General features: G+C 32.1%; 1 long non-coding RNA gene across 2 annotated transcripts; it reads left to right on the top strand.

Annotated features, from left to right (window-relative positions):
* The first annotated feature begins 2,091 nt into the window (after window positions 1-2,091).
* LOC121130872 (uncharacterized) lies at window positions 2,092-4,404 on the top strand. 2 transcript variants are annotated; one of them, XR_011784115.1, is made up of 4 exons: window positions 2,092-2,794; window positions 2,923-3,143; window positions 3,229-3,316; window positions 3,438-4,404. It is a non-coding gene; the product is annotated as an uncharacterized lncRNA (long non-coding RNA). The 2 variants fall into 2 exon arrangements; XR_005868856.2 differs by having other exon boundaries at window positions 3,413-4,400.
* Window positions 4,405-21,472: the final 17,068 nt, after the last annotated feature.

Here is a 21,472-nt window from a genome sequence, read left to right as displayed (position 1 = left end):
GAAGAACTTTGGGTTTCTCTGGTCTTACAGGAAAAAGGTCTCTGACTTCCAGTTTAGATCTGCTATTCAGATTATGGCTGGGTCAGTTAAGACTAAGAGTAAGGCAGCCAGATTTACTCAATTTAGTGACGGCATCAATTGCCCGTCCTGCCCTAGGTCCATAGATTATTTGGGACATGTCCTACAAGGGTGCATAAAAACGGACAACTTGTACAGGTCGGCATGACGACATTCAACTGGCATGGTGTCCAAGTCACTTATAAAAAGGGTTTTGTAGTTGAGGGAGTGTAATCCCGATTGACAATTGACCATAAAATCAGACATGGTTACTGTGAAAACCATATTGGTTATATTATTGAACCCACCATTGTGAGCGACCTGGGGACACTGACAGACTATGAACTACTGAAAGCACAAAAGTACGGTTTCTACTGCTATTGGAGGCCATCAGGTCTCATTTCAACCTGAATCCCTGGAGGTCCAACTCACAGTCCTACTCTTGTTGCTAATTGGAGAGGCATTATTTCTAAAAATTTATATGTTTCTTTGAATGAAACTTGGGATTTCTCTGTACATTGAATATATACAGTTATGATTCTTGTGGGTACCACATTTATAGATCGTGGTCGCCTGATTACGAAGCTGCCTCACATTTGAATTAATCTATGTACTTGATTATAATAGTTTAAAAAGTGTATTTATTATTAAAGCGTACATTTGCCATATGGGTGTGATGCAGACTCTATGCCTCTCACACCTAAAGAGAAGCATTTTATGACTGATTGAGACTCTTTTTCTTTTTCATGTATATATGTAATCTCTTCTTTTCCTCTACTTACACTCAAGTCATATTCTTTATTCAGACATAGCCTGTGCTTATACTGTTCTGATTCTGAGTGGAGTGTTGCATTTATTGTGCTCTTAAGTTGACTTTCTTTTTCGTTAAATTGAGCCCAATTAGTGTATGTTCTTGTGTGTGCTTACTCAAAATTTAATTAATGTAATTTTGTTCTTTTTGCTTTTATTTTCTTTTGAGTATTGTTCCTCCCATCTTTCCCTCAGTAAAATTAATAGTTTTCTTTTTAATTCTATTTCTGTAGGTGAATGTAATATAAATTAATTTACCCCCTTTCTTGATAACTCACATGAGGGCTTTTAACTCCTCATTGTTGTGATTACATCATTTTGCTGCTGTGTTTGTAGAATGCTTAGCTTGATGTATGACTACATCCTCATCTACAATCTCTATTAACACATTCCTGCCTTATCCTTTTTCCTTTTCAAACTAAAGACTTGCACTCTTCCTCTATTTCTAGGCCGAGGATGAGTACCTTCAGATATTATATCCATCTTCTTCTGGATTATGGTTTTATGCATCTTCGTTTCTCTCAAATGGATGAAGACCAACCATTAAACTTCCTGTGATGTTATACTTATAGTTTCCTTCTGGTTTATGCATCTTTGTCATTCTCAAAATGGATGAAGATTAACCTGTAGACTCGTCGTGGATGAATACATTAAATTTATGGTGCTGGATCCCTTATCAGGAGATGCCGTCACCTATTAAATTTGTTATATAACTTTGTAATATATTAATGGCTACTTATTTATTTAAATGTTGCCGGCAATCCCGAGTTATAATTATTATTATGTACTGAATACGTGTGCTGATTTAATTCTTACTAATGATCGAATTTGTATCTAATGCACTCCATGTTAATGTCTTATTTATAATCATCTTTAAAAAATGTTTTCTATATTATGTGAAGACTGGACTCGAATACTTACAATGCAAATCATATTCTTCACCACTGTGGATATGTATCTATGCATTCTCTTACCTCACAACAACTGTAAATACTTTCAATATCATCATACTTCTCTTCACTTCTTCTTTCAATGACCACCTTGTATTACCAGGTCTTTTAAATGTGGTCGTCTTCTATGCCTTCTTCCTTTTTTGTATATATATATATTTTCATGCTAATGGTTAATTTTTGTCTTGTTCTATCCTTCATGTATTTATCTATTTATTAGGTATTGCTCGGCAATGTTTTCTTTTGTATGTCTTGTTGTATATATGACAATTCCGATCATTGAAGTTAATCAACATTGAGTCAGGTCAGTACTTGGATGGGAGACCGCTTGGGAACACCTGATGCTGTTGTCTTTTTTTAATTTTTTACATCTTGCATGTTATATATCATTTACAAAAATCATAGAAAAAGGCATTTTTTCTATTTCTTTTTCGGAAGAAAGGTTGATGAAGTTTGCAGATTCGCATAGCTCCATATTTTCTGTTATTTAAATAATGCGCAATAAATATACATTGTATAATATGTGGCCTGTGGGTACTTTAACCACCTTTACTGTTAAAAAATAAGCGTGCGCTCTTCCGGATTGTTAAACAGTAGTTCTTTTTTGTCCGCCAGGTTCTTAAAAAGCACAACTTTTTAGAACTTCTACATGGTTCTATTAATGAGGTATCTTCTGAAAAGTGAAGAAAAAAATATTTACTTTTGAAGGCAGCTAACTCTGGCTACCCAGAAGGATTTGATTTTTTTTTTCTTTTCTGTTTAAAAAGGCGTCCATATATTACAAAATGAATCAAATCTGCGCCCGTTAGCCACTTAAAAAAAAAAAAATATCGGGCCTGCTTTCACGTTGCAGCCCAAAGCGAAAGGTCTGACCGGGGTTGCTCATCATTGAGTATTTATCATCATTCTTTGTCTGTTAATTAATAGGAGTGGCGACGTTAGGAATTACTGTACCAATCCTGGAGGAGGAAATATCCGTAACGTCCATAACAGTTTATTATAATAGTAAAATTTTAGAATTAAATCTATGTTTTAGGGAAACTTCACATTGTTCACTAACTATGAAAATCTTGCATCTACGGTTAAGATGATGACTATTTACCAGCGTGTTCCATCCCTCATCAGTCGATCGTTTCCGGTTTCTCTATGAAGTCTAGCACGAGGATCTTCCTTATGAATATCTTCATTCCAAAATAATCCCTATTGAAATATACTCAGACAAGTATGTACTCTAATCCCGGGGATCCTTCGCTGTTCTTCGGGCTCTTGGGATGGCTCATTTCAGTGAGGCGGCCAAGAGCTTTAGCACGTGGCGATTTGGCTCATGTAAGTGTATATAAATTAAATTTAGGTTATTAAGAAATGTATTTTCATACTAATAACTCTTTTTTTTTATTTTCTTATGGCCTAGAAAATGAGGACACTATTCTGTTGCTGATTTCCCTATTCCGTCTATGACGTCATTCATCGTAAGAGGCAATTTATTTTCACTTCAACGAGTATGTAATCAATTATTTATTGTAATCTAGCCTTTTGTTTTGTTAATATTATTAATTTTAATATTATTTCATAATATCATTAATTTTCATACATAGATATGTGGTGTGTTATTTTGTTTAGAATGGACATTGTTAATTACTATGGACTTTGTTGAAGACTATGCATATGGAGCCTTTGTGAAGGGAATATGTAACATTAATATGGTAAGCCCTTTACGTATTATTCGTATTTATGACTTTCAAAAGAGAAAGGAAAAATTTGAGGAAAAAAACAAATATATGGGAGCTACCCGTTCGCCCTTTTTTCGTTCATTTTCTGAAATGTTTCCTTTGGTCGTTGTCTTTAATGTTTTAAGTTATGAAAAGGAGAAAATCTCAATTTATTTTTGTACTTCATGTGCACAAATTCTAATATTGTATAAACGTATTAGTTCTGTATGCAAATTTGTGTGATGAGTAACGATACCCAATGAGTTTAGCTAATGTCTAGAACCTTTATTTTATATATGCAACTTAATATGGCTCAGATATGGCATTTCAAATAAAATATGTCACGCATCTTACTTTAAAGTTGATGTTCATGATCATATCCCTTTGGAGGAACTCTTTGATTCATTCTATAGCTCACATCTCCACTGATTGAGGGATGATTCATTGTGTAGATACACATTAACTTAAAAAGTCCGAGATTGTGACTTCTAATCTCATAGATCATTGATTCAAGAATACATTAGCTTCTCCAGAATATTTAAACTTGACCCACTGTGAAACAAAGAGAGTTATCCTCCTCCAGCTACAACATTGAAACTCATTAATCTACTCTATCTTGTATGCTATGGTAAGAGAACTCTTTTATCAATTCGAGTCCTTTAGTGTTCTTGAAATTCATACCAAACAAATTACTCATTTTTAACATATTGATAAGTGATATCAATTCCATTTATATTATGAATTCATCCCATACAATCCTTACGAACAATTACACATTTAGTCATTATCACTTCCCAATAGTTATTACTTCGATTTGTGATTAAAATTCCATAATTGAAAAATGATCTTAGACTCATCATCATTTGCATATTCAAAATAAAGGCGAGGGAATTAATTCGATAAAAATCAAATAACATAGGCGGTCACTTCCCCGGAACCCACTTTGCCGAATGACCATTTCTCCAAAGAGACAAATTACAAAAAAATAATAAATATATTTTATAAGGATTCTTGTTTTAATACTATACATTATATAATTATCTACTAGACTATTAAATATAGATAAACTCTTTGACTAATTAATTATCTGCCATGAATTACAATGCTTAAGTATTGATAAACTATTAATTGAATTAATTCATAATGAAGATGCTTCAACAGTTTGTTCGAACCTGTTGTAACAAAAATCAAGACGATCACCAAATAAATCACAGAGTTACTTCTCAAACACAAAAAGATAAAGTGCATTTAATTGTCAGCTATCGATTTTTGGATTTTTTGTATGGCTTGCGCTCCTTGTGTAGTGTAAGTTTCTTGTCCTTACAATGACAAAGCCATCATGAGAATTATAGTGTCAGAGAAAATAAATAATTAATGAACACTTAATCATTGCAATTCCTCGGAAATGATTAAATATTTTATCTTATGAAATTGGAGTCACATGAATAGAAAATATAATTTTATAGTATTGCTGAATGAATCATTATAACATATATTTATTATTTTTCTGGTAAAGTTTCCATTTAACAAAGTGATCATTCAGCAACGTCACTTTTTGGGAAAGTGTCTATTTGGCAAAATGACATTTGACAATATGACTCTTCGCAAAAAACTTTTCGGAAAAGTTCTTAGAAACACATATAAACTACTAACTAGAATTATTATATATCTGACCCTATAATCTATTAAAAATAGGTTATTACAATTTCCATATTGTAGATAAAAATTAAGTATTACAAGGAAATTACCTACTTTTATAGTCCCTAATCGATCCCAAAAAGAAAATTAATGTATACATCTAGCCATATCATAGGGATGATAGTGCCTATTTCTTTGATTTAATTTAAACATCACTTTTTATCATTTTAATCAAGTAGTATTCAATGCAGATATTAAGCCATTTGATGAAGTTTCATCATATTTATTGAACGCTTGTCTATTTTATATAGTAAGTATATCAACTATGAGCTCCTATGATAGCTTTGCCTTGAACTATAATCCAATGTTTGACACCTTTTATATATCTACAATACATGGAGTTGTAAATCCTAAGCATCTTTTATCTTTCAAGTTTTGATGTAATTGGAAATTTGAGCAGTGTTTCTAATGATTTGTAATGCTGTTTTTGTTATTATTTAAGTCTTGAGAAAAAACATCCCTCTATAAATTATTTGCGTATCCATGTTTAACAGAGAGTAATATAGAAGATGTGATGGGGAGTTTAAATATAAGTTCTCGATGGACATGGAGTAGAATTGAGGATTGATATCCGAGTAATTCCTTGTCAGATATGAAGTGGGATTTGTGTTAGTTTCCTTTTTCTTATGGGATCTTGCAGCTAATTTAATGAAAGGTCATGAGAGCTAAACTGCTCTCTCACAAATATGCTTTGAATTGTTATGGTTACATGATTTAGTTACACAAGTCAAAAGTATTGTCAAGTCAAATAGAATGCACAGAAGAAGTTCGAACTGCAAATAAACTGGAAGAATAGTCTCAGGACAACTATGAGAACCCTATGGACAAACCTTTTGCCCCCATCCCAATCATCACTGGAACTTACCCCCCCCCTTTGACTTTGCAGGATAAAATATTCCGAAATGTTTCGAGTTTTGATAATAATCTGACTACATGAAATATAGAATTGAAAAAAAAAAAAAAAATCGGGCAAGTTGCAACAATTTAAAAAAATTATCGCGTAGAATTTTTTTCGAATCCAAAATAGGGGCTATAAAAACTTTTCTTTTCGAAAGAGTAAAAATTAGGGATGTATCAGTGCAAAATTTGCGGCTCCGTTCGGGTTTGTCCAAAATTTGAAGGATGCATCCAAATCGGAGCAAAATGACGTCCTATCAAACACTGTAGGGTATTGTGAAGGGCGAAGCCAATGCATTTTGTCAAGAAATTCCTCATGGCAGTAACAGAAGAAGCCGTTGTGCGGACTAACCAGATCTGTGGACTCGGAATCGTCTAAAATTAGTCCGAGTCCGGAGTCCTTTGTTTATTTATTTTTGTATTATTCATCTAATTTTATTTAGGCGTCTGTCAGTCTGATGCTAAATCATCCGTTTTTATTTCTTCAACTGCATTTTTGGAAACTAAAACTAGGGGGAATGGGAAGTTTTGAACTTCAAGTCGGTCTCGTTCTGAAATTTCAGCGAGTCTATAGCCCTTGTACTAACTTCAAGTTTTTGACAAGGCGTCTTTTCTAAGTTGTTCAGGTCAAGAGCAAGCACATTGAACAATGTATTAGTCAATTGTAGAACAATATTAAACCTGTAAATAAATATTTTAATACAAGCCAGTGAATATTTTTTTTTTTTTTGGATAGGTTTTTAATTTTGGGCCACCCTGTAAATACGTATATAGATATTTTCTTATAAATCAAGAGATATCTAACGACCATCGTAGTAGAATTTTCAAAGTCAAACCACATTTATGTACATATATTAGAGTGGTTCTTAAATTACGCCATGCACCAAAAATTTTGCGCGCAGAATGAAACCCAAAATTTATTATTGTTATTAAAACCATGTTACTTCATAAATAAAAAATCTAGCATAAACGGTCCCAGATTTAGTTTCATTTGCATGATTTGAACTAAATAAACCCATTTGGAATTATTTCATGATGGAATAAATTAAAGTATTCTTAGTCAATTAATTTCAAAGATATTTGCATTTGAAGAATTTTGAAAATTTCAAATTAACAAACACTAATCGTGATCGTGTTTCTTCATATCGACAACTGATTAAAAATGAAAACAAACAGAAATTTATTTTATAAACTTGTATGAGCAGGGAAAAACTCGGCCATGATGAGTTCAAAGTTTTTCCAATTGTAGTACATGACCCTGTATACTCTTCCTTATTTCTTCTTATAAATCAAAACATATCTAACGACCATCGTTATAGAATTTTCAGTCAAACCACATCTATATATAAATATGAAAAATATACTTTTAGATGATTGTCCATGGAGATTATACTTACAACTATGGATAAAATATAGGCATCTAGGAATTGAACACTGTTGTTGTCGAATCATAATTGTACGTTCTTCATATCAGATGAATGTTACAAATATAGAACAATTTATCTTTTAATACCGTTCATATTTTTCTTCCTTGAATCCAATGGTTTAATGTCCATGTCTCAATTATGGTATTGTAGGATCGGAAGGAAGCCCTTTTTGATCCTGGGAACACCTGGATAAATATGGCTTCACTCACTCAAAATAATATAAATAGCCAATGAAAAGACTACGTCATATCTTTTGTACATATAAATAATAAAAAATCAATTTGTTCCTCCCGGGTGGTCCAACTCAAATCGTTTTCTCTGAGGTTTTTGTCGCTGTTATACATAATATACAGCGTCGATATTAATTACCGTCCTTTCAAAATTATTTTGTTTTGTAAGTATAAAAAGTTTATTAAATAAGACGTATTACCCATAGGATATAATATACGTTAGTCATTCGTAAATGAAACTTTGGACAGATTTCACCAATTTACTAAATAATTTACCAATTTTTGTATGTAATATCAACTGGTAAAGCAGCATTAAAAAAAAACCATTTTTTTAAACAAATTTCTTAATCAAACCAAAGACAATAAAGGCCAAAATAAGACGTGTGTCAGCTTTCTTGACAAAGGAAAGTGTACCTGGAGATCATGAAGATATTAGTTTTTCCTGGTGGAAGTCCATGTACCACAATGGCAGTTATCTTTTCCAGCACAACTTCGCCCGACCACAAAACTCAAAAAAACTCAAAAGTAGTGTAAAGCCAAGTTGGTGAATTTCTGACGCTAGTCAACATATCTTACGTCCTCACCAGACTACCCCTTTTTACTGTTAGATCTGGGGCGCTATCGAGAGATAGGCTGGTGCCCACACTCATATGAATTTGGATGCCCTAAAGTCTGCTACGGAGATGGGGCAGGCAGACATGTCGGAGGAATACGTGATGAACACTTTTAAGGGCTTCAAGCCTGAGAAATATGCCATGGTGGAACCCAAGGGTGACTTCGAGATTTAATTGTATATAATAAGTAAAATATATACAAAATTCATTGCCTTAGTTCTTTTTGATAATTTTTGTAATGTTGAGTTTGAGAAAATTCGTTCACGATTTGCAGGGACACTCTATAAACATTAAAAATATTATTCACGTATTGACTATGTTCCCCACTGGCACGAAGAATATCATTAAGTCTCTTAAAAACATATTTGGATCCTACACAAACAATCATTTGTGGATTGTCATCATCCCAAGTAGTCCTTTTAACTCGTGCATTCTTATTCTCCACCATTCCTTAAATGGCTAAGGTGAAGTGGCTTAAATCAGCAGAAAAAGGGAGCCAAAGAATCTTTAAAGGTTATGTATAATATACATTCGCAAGTAAGGGGTACTTTTTAAGGAAATTACCATTTGCAAACAGGAGGGGATAGACGGCAAAAATTCCTAAACATGGTGTACATATTTTGTACATCACTCCTTTTATCTAAAATTTGACAAATTGGACAATGTGGGTAGGTGTTTCTAACTCTTCCTGGTTGGTAGTTTATAATTACTAATGTTGGGGGATCAATTGAAGAATAAGGAAAATTGTAATTAGTATTTGAGGCCACATAACCCCTTTGAAAGTGGCCCGTTTCATAGTTGTGTTTATGGAGTGCAACAAATTTGAACTTTTCAGCGGACTTGGACTCAAAACTTGCGAAAAATTGGAAAATCGAAAATTTAGCTCAACCCTGAACTATATTATAAAGTAACACTATAGGCAACTACTTTGCTTAATGTTAGCTAGCAATAACCTAGATTCCCAATTAAGAGCCTTCTTATGAAAATACATTTGAAGACTTCAGAACTTAACTCAGATTGTGGCTTGTAAAAGTATTCAAGTACCCAATAAAAATATTAAAATACTTGAACATTTGAGCTGGACTTCAATGATTGGAACTATAAACAACTAGAGACTAAACTCCCGACATAAGATTGGAATAGAACGACTCCCCTACCCCCACCATTGATAAATATAATTGCATCAAATATGACTTAAACACGTGAGATATTTTTTATAGTTGCTAATCAGAAGACTGTTTTATTTAATTTTCCAAAGCAATTATTATTTAATAATTGAAGAGGGACATCAACGTATAAAGTAATGACAAGTTTGTTTGCTTAGGAAAAAGAGTATCACTGAGGATTTTACGGGGATTTATAAGTGTTAGTCCTTGTTGGGCTGAGAGTAGAATTGAAGATGGGCATTGGGATAATTCCTCCCTATGTATCACATACTTAGAGACAAGATATATCAATGATCATTATATCTACCTTGCCAGGCAGACTTTACATCAGGAAAATAAATTTAATTTACCTTAAAAACCTGCGTTAAGTGTCGGACGGTAAAAAGTAACAATCTTGCTCTTATATTTATAAGATTTTTAGTTATATGCCCCAAAATTTGGTGTGATTTTCAATCTTTTTTTTCTTCATCAACAAGGTGTCTTTGGCATACCAAAAGAGGGATCCTAGTGAAGAAAAAATTAAAAATAATTATTAAAAAAGGACATAAGATTAAAATGTCTGATCTTTCTCTTTTTATTCATTACATAATTAATCGTGGGCATGCTTCCAAAAGAATAATTCTCGCCTATCTTTGGTATAAATTGATTTGAAAATGCATAACAAAATGTTTTGTTATGTATTTCAATATTTTCACTAACTAATACTATGTATATTAAATGTTGAAACCTCTCCTCTTTATAGCAGTAATTCATTTTATCCCCCAAAAATTATATAACAGGCAGCTGTTATTCACAATGTTCTTAATTCAGAAAGAACCATTGTCTCGCTCCCGCCTTCTCCTCGAACTTTTACACAAATCTCATCTATAGATATATACTATATTGTTCCTTCCTAAATACAGAGTGGGCCACAGTCAATCGAAATAAACGCCACGACAGCTACGCTTCTCTCTTTCAAAGCATTCTTCAAATCGTCAGGGTTACGAGCCCACTGGCCATATTTAATGCAACTCTACGGATATATATATATATATACTGTCAGTTGATAAGAACTTCATCATTTCTAAACACTCAACAACGACAATGACAACAACATAAAAACTATAATGAAATCATTTCCCAAGACTTTTGATCCCTCCCACTTATCCCACCAACTCAGCTCTTGAGTCTTCGAACATCTGCTATGATAGTTCTACTCCCAGTGTTGTATATATATTGTGTATAACAATGGCAACCCATAACAGATCAAAATATTATTAGAATGACATAAGGATGTTTAATCCAGGATCTCAACGCTATTTGCCTTATTTTTGTAAGGAAAATCCAATCATAATATCAAATATCTGTTTTTTGATATTTTTGAAGGGTCTGCCACTTTGGTTGATGATACTATTCATTATTAAGAGGTGTGGATATTGAGTGGAGAAATGTTAAACGCTTAAATAGGAAAAAATTGAATAATTAACGAAAAAAATGTATGCCTTCATTTCTTTGTTTCTTTCTATTGTGTTCTTCAAAGATATATTTACTCAAAGACCAAAGCTAAAAACAAGTGGCTAAATGACAGCCTCATGAGTAATTTTTGTCAAAATTTAGTTTGTTTTAATAACACTAAAATTGTCAACTAAGGCCGCAGGGCAACGTTGCTAGGCACATTTGCTTTGTATTTGCTAGAGGAGGGCCTAATTACCTCATGGTGACGTCATCAGTGGTGCTTGTAGGCTTTTATTGGCGAGCACGACTAGGAAATTTTCTTTGATAAAGGGGAAGGATTTTTGACAGTGTTTTTGTATTTAAAAAAAAATTATAATTGACAAATATTTCTTGACAAAAAGGAAACTTTGAAATTGATTTTTTTTTAACAAGACAATAATTCTATTTGACCATAACATTTTTTTTTTTTTTTTGGGGGGGAAGTAGAGGCCAATCCCCCTTATAACAATACAATGTACATGAATTAAGAAGAAGGGATTACAAATGACATGAGGGAAAGTGACGTCATTAAGCGAAACAAAAAAGTTTTTCACAGACATGATGAACCTCAACAAAGATTGATCGTGTGATAATCATAATTTTTTTAAAAGACGTAATAAACTTCATGGATTTAACAAATGTGTGTCTGAATATATTTTTGAAACTACAGCAGGGTGCCTATTAATGTTGAGTTTTGGTCTGGAAGGACTAGATCTATCAGAGACACTTTTAATTTTTGGTACTGAACTCATTCAATTTTTTATATAAATTCGATCAAGATCATTTTCAAAGAACATTTGGTTCGAGGAGGGTACCACAAAAAAAAAACCATCTGCATTCTTGTCATCTATAAATTGGCCCGCAACATAATTTATAAATGAGTTTCTTATTTCAAACATTGTTACATTAAATTCATATAGAGCTTAAAGTGTTTGATATGGCGTGTACAACAAGGATGGAATTCAAATCGGCTTTAAATATGTATAATCTAGGATCTCAATGTTTTTACGATATTTTTAAATAGCAAATAAAATATATATAATGTCAATTAGATTCCTTTGATAACGTTGAAGGATTCTACAACTCAGTTGATGAGACTTATGGTTTCCGAAGCATTTTTTTATATCTTCACTCAAATGACTCAACAGTATTAAATCGGCTATATAATGAATGTTTTATTAAATAGTTTTGCGTGTGAGTCGGAGGCATGGAGTCTGATATTTTATTTACCTACTCCACAGCTTAAGTTCACATTGGGCTTACGATCCCCGTCTACGGGGATAGTTTCAACTGATAAAAAATATCAAATTTGAGTGTGAAATTTTTAAAACATATACTATGAAATTGAGGAATAAATAACTAAGCCTTTTAAAGATTCTTAAAGTATTAAAGTTTAATGTATTATAGAAAATTAAGAAATAATAAGATCTTTATTATTTAAGATAATTAATCAATATTATAAATTGGATAAATTCACTAAAAATGTAATCTATTATATTTATTTTATATTGCCATGTACACAACTCTAATGTTTGTATTTATGTTTATATGTGCAAGTAATAGTCACTTTTAGGACATTATTAAAAACAAATAAAGACTATTTAATATAGAAAAAAAAATCATTTTCAAGAAACTCTTTAGAGCCCATGTAAAATAGTAAAGAAGAATAGGCGATATGAGGAAAGTTCCCACTGCCTCTTTGAACTCAGTTTATAACTTATCCGTCACTGAGTCAGCCTTGGATTTTGATAAAACTCCGAGCTACGGTAACATAATTTTCTTACTGGAAAAAGGCTATAAAACATGTTTTATTTTTGTGTAATAATGTGTTTTTGTAAGTTATAATTGATAAAAAACACTGAATAAACTGAATTTACGTATTTTAATTTTTTGTTTCTCTTTAAATAACTTTAAATTGAGAGATTTTAGAGGAAAAGTTATGTTATAGAAAATGTTATTGGCAAATTTAGTTGTGGATTATGGGGATTAGTTTTGGAAGAAAAGTGCAAGGAAAATATTAAATACCATTAAAAGGAATGACTCAAACATTTCATTCGACACCAAACGTAAGATATTGGGTATTTCTCCTCTGGACATGTACATTAAGGAACAGGCGACCAAATGAAGATGATACGTGAAACCTGGGATAGAATTGGTAATCTTCCAAAACGTCTAGAGTATCGCTTCCATAGTGATAAAATACTTATACGTAAATGGATCAACCAAGTGACTGCATAAAAAGTAATTGCATTTGGATAGATATTAGCCCGATTAAGAATCCTGACACGATCATCTATACAAACGGCTCTAAAGACGGAGACAAAAATAATGGGGCTAGATAGATCATTACCGAAGGTGCAAATTTTGTGCATGTTTGTTGCTTTTTTCATGTTCGAAAAAAGTTAACAGTTGCAAACATTTAGAATAAATAAATCAATCTATTTTTTTTTCTTACTTTATAAAGCCCAATATTTCATAGACATATTTGAGTCTACATACTATAGGCCTTGTATTCAATTTTATGGGATTACTTAAGATAGTTAAGGACTTTAGCTATAGTTTAAAATCTTTATTTTATTTAAAAGTTCTTTATTAGTCCCGATATGGATTTCCCAATATGATCTATCAATTTCTCATTTTTTTATAAGCACATTCAATTTTGGCTAGTTTAAATGGAATTTGCGGCACTTTCAAAGGTTTAATAGGATTTATTTGCTGATTGAAATTGACGATAATTTGTCGAAATGACGTCATAGGGAGCATGAGACAAAGATTTAGAAAAATAGAAAAATAAATGATCTTTTTCTTTTTTCAAAACAGGAGTGATTTTTGTTTAATAAAGGGCATTTTTGAAACGGCCACAAGAAGGAGCTAAAAAAAAGAACCATAAAAGTGGAACGGGGCTTAGAATGGGTGAAAAAAAAAAGTGTTTTCACAATACCAGTACTTTCCTATCGTCTCCAGTACAAAAACTAGTATTGGTGTTTAGATACTTTTTGTCAAAAAAACTAAAATATAGGCAATTCACAATCATTTACGGCCTTGTCCTCAGACTTTTTGTTTGATATGGGGAATGGATTAGCTCATAAATTTGATTACATTTATATATAAAACATCATTTTCATTCATATTTTTTATTATAAGGGATATCAAATGGGGTGCAATGCCGGCTTGGCTCAACTTTTACAAAGTAGACCATAGGTAAGTATTACCGCAATGAATATTTTTCACTTTTTATTATTATTTTTTTATTAGAAATAATTAATATATTGTGTTTTTTTTTCATGTTAAGATTTTAAAAAAGTGTTTGTTTTTTTTTCATGTTAAGATTTCAAAAAGTGTTGGTTTTTTAAAAAAATAAAAGTAAGTAAAAAAAAAAAGTTGTTTTGTTTTATTATCTTACATTTTAAATTCGTTGCCACCTACAAAATTCCACCTTTTGAAATATTATTCTATAGTGGTCCCCAGAACGGTCATTACGGTGGGGCGCTCGATCCATGCTATCGTAATTTTAAGAATCCGATCTATGGTTTAAGTTATCTCGGTAAGTGAACCACTAGCCAATCAAATGACCTTCCCACAGCGATCTTTGCCCATGGGATATTACATCTTGCTTTAGAGAATATAAAATACAAAAAAAAAACCATGTAAATCCTCAAAGGAATCTTTACGTTTGAGGAATATTCAACACATGAAACGTAAACTCATTTATAATCTTCTTTTACCAACTAAAGGCAGTTTTTCTATTTTGCTACTAGAACAGTAGTAATGAAATGAAAGAGAGAATTAAATTAATCTATCATGAAATGAAATTCTTACAAATTAAATTAACTTTTTAATTAGTTGTTTGGTATAATAAAATAAATAGCTCAACAGAAACAAAAATTTAATTCCTTAAGACATTCATTAATGCGATATTTTCTATAATTTCCCTTATTTATTTTATAAACGTTATAACATTTAAAAAAGTTGGCGTTAGTTTGACTAAAAAAAAAACAGATGGGGATTTCAGGACTCATCTATGTGGGATTGCTTTGAAAATGAGATCCCTGAGTAGATTTGATCCTTCTCTAGGAAAATTTACAATATGTTTATGTACATGAAAGTCGGGGTTACCTTAAACAGTGTCTTTGAGCTCAGCTTAATCTGAGTTCAGAAGGACTAGCATCAAGATAAATACATTCTAGTACTCAAACAGTCTTGATCTTAATCTGTAGGAGTACGAGGCATGCAAATACTCCCTTAATAGCATGAAAGATCTTATGAATTATGTCAACAAGGCCAAGGCTTACATGAGTCCCAAGTACATTCAAAAGAGATTCTGAAACTCTTACGTCTGGATAATATGTAGATGCCAATGGTGGTTACACATTAATAAAATTGTATTTTTCAAAATATCAAAGTTAAAGGCCGTGCAATAGAGGAAAGGGAGTCTAGGCTTTCCCACTCTTTTGTTTGTAATCATCATTGAGCAGTCAAAAAATTGTGATTTTTTTTCAAAAACTTTAGACGAGGCCTGAAAGTTACTAAAATCTACCTATATATAGCAAAGTTTGTCTGTTTCAATGTATTTCTGAATGAAAAATAGTCATTTTTGATATAAGAAATAACAATATGAGATAAAATATTAATAAAATCTCGCATGTAGCATGGAGCGTGTATTCAGGGTACATTGTATATATTGCACTCTGATCTATATCGGATTTTTATTAATATTTTTGATCTATAAATAACCATGTAATATTTTTAAGTTCAAGAAATCTGAGGCTTTTTGCAGGAAGCGTCGAGTGTGTGTAGCTAAGTCACAGCAAGGTATCTCTATTGAGACTTAAGTATTCCCTGCCTCACCAATCGAATTGGGTTTTTTCTCAAGCTTTATTATTATAATTCTATTATTTAAAGAGAACATATATTGTTGAGTAATGAAATGTGAGTGTGCTCATGAAAAGCAGTGAGTAACAATGAGGACTTCTTCTATGTTTAAAACAAAGTTTGTCTTTTTGTTGTGGCTTTATAACTTCAGGCAGTATAGGGTACTAACGTTAGTTAGCAATAAGATTTAGTGATTCATTACATCATTGTTTTAACAAAATTCCGTCTTCCATTTAATAAATATTCAACTCTTTAAAGAAATGGCATCAAGTTGGTTATAAAGAAAGATAGTGGCTTAATAACTTCAGGCAGTATAGGGTACTAACGTTAGTTAGCAATAAGATTTAGTGATTCATTACATCATTGCTTTAATAAAATTCCGTCTTCCATTTAATAAATATTCAACTCTTTAAAGAAATGGCATTAAGTTGGTTATAAAGAAAGATAGGGAAAATATTGTGTATTTTATTTATAGAATGGTACTTGGTTCATCCAATCTCGTAAGGGTTCCATATTTAGCATTTGATATATTATAATACGTAGTTATACTTTTGGAAAGTGCGTCAGCAGTTTTATTGTAATTTGTTTGCTACTATTTTGTTTGCACAAATTGAATTGATTATTGCATAAATGGAAGTTTTGTTTATAAGTTTGTCATGTCATTGATGCACGCCTCAAATAATTATAAACATGTCAATGAAAACTGACAAATAAATAATTATTTAGTTTCTACTGACGTTTGATAATACATTTATTAATTATGCGTATTTTTAGACATCAACCATGAGCTCGCATTCCCATACTCAATCCAAACCAACGGGCACGGAGAGGCTGCTGTCAAATCCATGGAAATGATCCTCAAAAAGTGTAATGACTGGGATTAATTTCGATCATCACTCCTGGAATGGAGAAATACACCCAGATCTGATGGACTCAGTCCAGCCCAATGGGTATTTCGCTACTCACAAATAACTCAGGTCGCAGTATTACCCATTGTCTACACTCGCATGTCTCCTTCCGACTTTGAGAGGGCGGATGATAAGAAGAAGACGATCCTAATTTGTTGATGTAGAAGGAAATAAAATTACAAGTAATAGGCGCTTCCTAAAAACATATCAAACAGAATGTCCTTAAAAATGACTAACATAATTATCCGTCAGTGTTGTATATTTATGTTATGTGAAGTGTATCAATAAATGTGTTAGTAATGTTAATATAATAGAATATTTGCCGTCTTGAGGGGAGATGTGAGGTCATCATATAGAAAGATTAAACCTGTATGTATATAATATTAGAATGTACCTTTGTATAGAATATATTTGAATTAGTATCAATAGAATCATCTATCAGTAGAAACGTCATAAGTTGGTAACTCAATATTAATTATATCATTAATACTTATCCTAGAGAGACCCGGATGCTCTTCAAAAGTTTAGACAATATCTTTAGTAGTCAATTTCCTTGGATGACCACACTTGGGGCTTTTCCAAGATCCTCGCCCTTATCCAAGTGCTCATTAACACTGTAAATGGTTGTCTTTGAGCCATATTTGACTGCAATAATAACATTTGGGAAAATTCCCATGGCTTTTGCAATCTTTCGCCTTAGTTGTTCTTGCAAAATGATAATAAACCCTGATGTGTTGGATTTAACGTAAAATAAATGTGACAGCGGGCTCTCTGTTTAGCTATAAGAAAAAATAATCATATTCTTATAGTATACGTTCAGTTATTAATTTTTCAAAATTGTCGCTAAACTTTTGTTCGATCCTGTAGATTACATACATAGTACATAAAAGAACTAGAGATGTTACTTATAAAATACCTTCTAAAGACACACACATAATATCAAATGTATTTATAAGTAATTTGGAGTCAAATTTAGTCGAAAAAAGTCCTTCTGCGAAAACCACGTTCAACCTCAACACTTGTTCTGTTCTTTCAAGTTTGATAGCGTTTCATTTGTACCACCACTATCCACAAACAGGTCCAACTATCTGTTAAAACAACTGAGTTCATCAAATTTCTTTGGTACTTGTTCTTTAACTGAGGATCCATCATACATTGACCAAAAGACTCAACTACAAACGAGACCGGCGATGGGGAAGGGTCTATAGCTCAATTAGGCATCATTCTGCTTTTCCTGATCGTCCACCAAAAATCGACCTCATGTATCAGGCACTCAAAAATAAACAAAAACATCAACTTTTTTTTGAAAGATATCCGCCTTACTTGAACGTAATCGGGCGGATTTAACATCAAATTTACAAATTAATTAGGATAATATAATATCTTTATATTGTCTATAAAAGGCCCATAAATTTATACAAAAATACCAACTAATTTTTTTATCTGAATGGAAATGAAATCCCTGAACGAATTGATTTGCTATGGGATAAATAAGGACCTTCTGGATTTTTTTAAAGAAAGATAGAGTATAACCAGTTTGTCATTATGAATATACATATATACAAGTGTTTGTGCAGTCTGAAAATCATAGACTTGTTCGTGACACTTATGATCTTTAGAAGACCAAACTAATTCAGTATATTATAGAAGTGTGGTCTGGACCGTTCTCAAAGAACATTTTTCTCTAAATAGGTCTCAAACATAAATTTATTCGAAGTCAATCTTACAAATAATCTATGTCGATCAGTCTCATTTAAAATTCGGTCTTGACTGATTCAATAAATGGATTGTACATGACGTCAGTTGTGCTTCAAAATTGTGAATATCGCTCTACAATCACGGCATACGATGTTAAATTACTAGCATCAATCATATTGGTACAATCAATGAGGTATAGGGAAAAAGTTGTATCAGTGTATTGATACCTACAAAATCGCCCCATGATTGGACAATGATGAAATAGGGCATGAGCGTAGTTTTAGTTTTTGTAAAAAGTGGCAGTATAAGATTAATATATAAAAACTCGCTGTAAAAATCTCGCCGGAAAAAATTCTCGCCAAAAAATCAATCAAATAAACTCTGGAATATATGTATGACAGCCTGTCAAACTTGCTTTAACGGCCAGCTTGTTTAAGTGTATCATTGCAATAAGCGCCCATGTCCTGTTTTCACATTTATAACTGTTGAAATAGAAACCTTGTTAAAGGGTAAACATGTACTAAGCGGTCGCTTTTGAAATTTCCATTACCTTACCGCTTTGTACAGATTTGACTGCATTTGATTAATTTTATGCCATTTAAAAATACATATTTTTGCTTGTTTATGACTTTAATGTTTCAAGAGCGTTGTTCAATAATATTAGATTCTAAACAAAGCAGTTGAAAGTAGGGCCGTCCAGCATTAAAATAATACAACTCCCTGAATGATAATATTATTTTATAAAAAATATAGGTGTATGTTACTCATAAAGAAAGCCTACATTAATTCTTCTCAGTATACACCATCTTTTTTTAAGCAACAAGCCACCACAAAGCGGAAATATATTTTTTAACTTTGTTCATCTCTATTTCTGTCTGGCATCGCAGTCAAGACCAAAATATTGGTCCAAATCGTTGAAGAAAGAAAAATTATTTATGACGGAACCGAAAATAATAATTTTCGGACCTAGTCTCAACACTAATATTTACAGGCAAGTGCGAAATGACCCAACATCAATTTACATAAATAGTAGTAATATGTACAAATTCACGAAATGTGTTAGTACAAAAAATAGAAGGGAGGAAAATATAGAAAATTTTGCAAATAATTTACGATCATTAAATAGACTTGATAAAAATGTAAGGTTAGAAATTGTATGTTCAATTTGGGCAAATTCCATTATTTAACATTTTCTTTGTAGGAGGACAACCTACAAAAATAAATTACCTTAAAATAATGACCTATAAAACAATTCATTGAGTAACTAGACAATTTACATTCTAAAACCTTCACTCAATACCTATTTATAAAGTTATTTCCTGTTCATTCTTATATTTTTATATACTTATAGAGGTATGCTTGTAAATATATGCCTGTAAAAAAACATACAGTATTAACTAAAATATTGAGTAAGTCATAAAATCAGTATCCTCATTAATAAGAGACTTTATTGGTCCTTAATATGTAAATGAGAATCGGTTCCGTCCTCTCCATTCTCATTTAGGGATAGTACGGGTCTTGGACCTGGGTACGGTATAACTAAACTTGTATTATCCAAAAAGGATATAAGATGTGAGACCCGAACCGGCTTCGGGTACTCGAACATTTAGGGAACTTAAAAAGGGTATTGCTTACAAATAATAAGACGGGTCTTGGAGTCAGACTCTAAGTACTTGGCTAGGGAATAGGTAAATTATTATGATCCAAGATCCAGGATACAAACAAGTAAGTATATTAGGGCTTGGGATAAATAACAGGTTTAATTTAGTCATATATATACATGGTAAAATTTTACAATTAATGGTTTTTGGAATTAAACTAAGTTAAAACTTATTTTAATTTATATAAACAAATAAATCTCAAAGTGACCAAAGTGGCCTTCATCCTAAACCTGAAGGCCTTGCAGGACTACTTCACGTATTCCTCCAACATATCAGCCCACTCCTTCTCCACGGCAGCATTGAGGGCATCTACATTCCAATGAGAGGTGGAATAGGTCTTCCTCTTTATAGTGACCCAGATACTATAGTCAAGAAAGTTGTATTCTGGTGAGGATTGAGGCCACATTCACCATGGTAAGAAATTTGTACGTACAGTTTTCTTCCCTCCACTTTTAAGTATTTTCGTCTCGTGGCTTCCAGACTTCCTCTCAAGGCCCATGTTATCATCCTTCACCTTTTTAATCTATGTAACGATATTCTTGTAGCAGGGTAAAATGTGGTACATCTCGACATAACTACTTCCCACTTCATAAAACGCTGATACACGATTTCTTTTTGCCTTTATCTCAGTCGTACTTGTTCTGACGAAGAAATTTGTTTCACAAGAGTTGTTTGTATTTGTTGTTTCACCAGTTGATGTTATGGAAAAAACATCCGTAAACTATTTATCCAAACTTTCATTCCCAATTCACTGGGATACGCTGTAGTATCGTCAATCTTCAAACTATAATGTATGAATTGTAAGGTTATTGAATCAGAACCTAAGCGGAAAAGTAAATGGATTATTTTATATTAATACAACCAATAATTTAGTTAAATATATCTAAAATTATTTTTTTTCCAACATTTAGATTCATAGCTCAATTAGTTATCATATAATGTTTTATCTGAATCCATCAGTTTAGTGGCTTACAAACTATCATACATAACACATAGGTATTTAGTATGATTTTGATAAAAATCATCTTGAAAGGGGTTCAATCCAACTCTGAGAGTTGGATTAAGTTAATGGCAAATATATCCTTTTTGGGTTTGCTATAAATAGGCAATTTGACAAGCCAAATTTTATTCAAATCAGATGAAAAATATATGACACTGAATAAACTTTTTATGGAATGAAGCAAATAAAATCAAACAGACCAATAGTTAATAAACACATTGGTCGATTATAGACTTTGTATTCGAATTTGTGGGATGTGTCAAGATACCCAAGAATGTCAACTAGGGCTTAGAGACTTCATT

The sequence above is a fragment of the Lepeophtheirus salmonis genome, unplaced genomic scaffold (genome assembly GCF_016086655.4).
Source record: "Lepeophtheirus salmonis unplaced genomic scaffold, UVic_Lsal_1.4 unplaced_contig_12920_pilon, whole genome shotgun sequence".
In the NCBI taxonomy this organism is placed as follows: Eukaryota; Metazoa; Arthropoda; class Copepoda; order Siphonostomatoida; family Caligidae; genus Lepeophtheirus; species Lepeophtheirus salmonis.
This window is presented reverse-complemented; position numbering and strand designations above follow the sequence as displayed.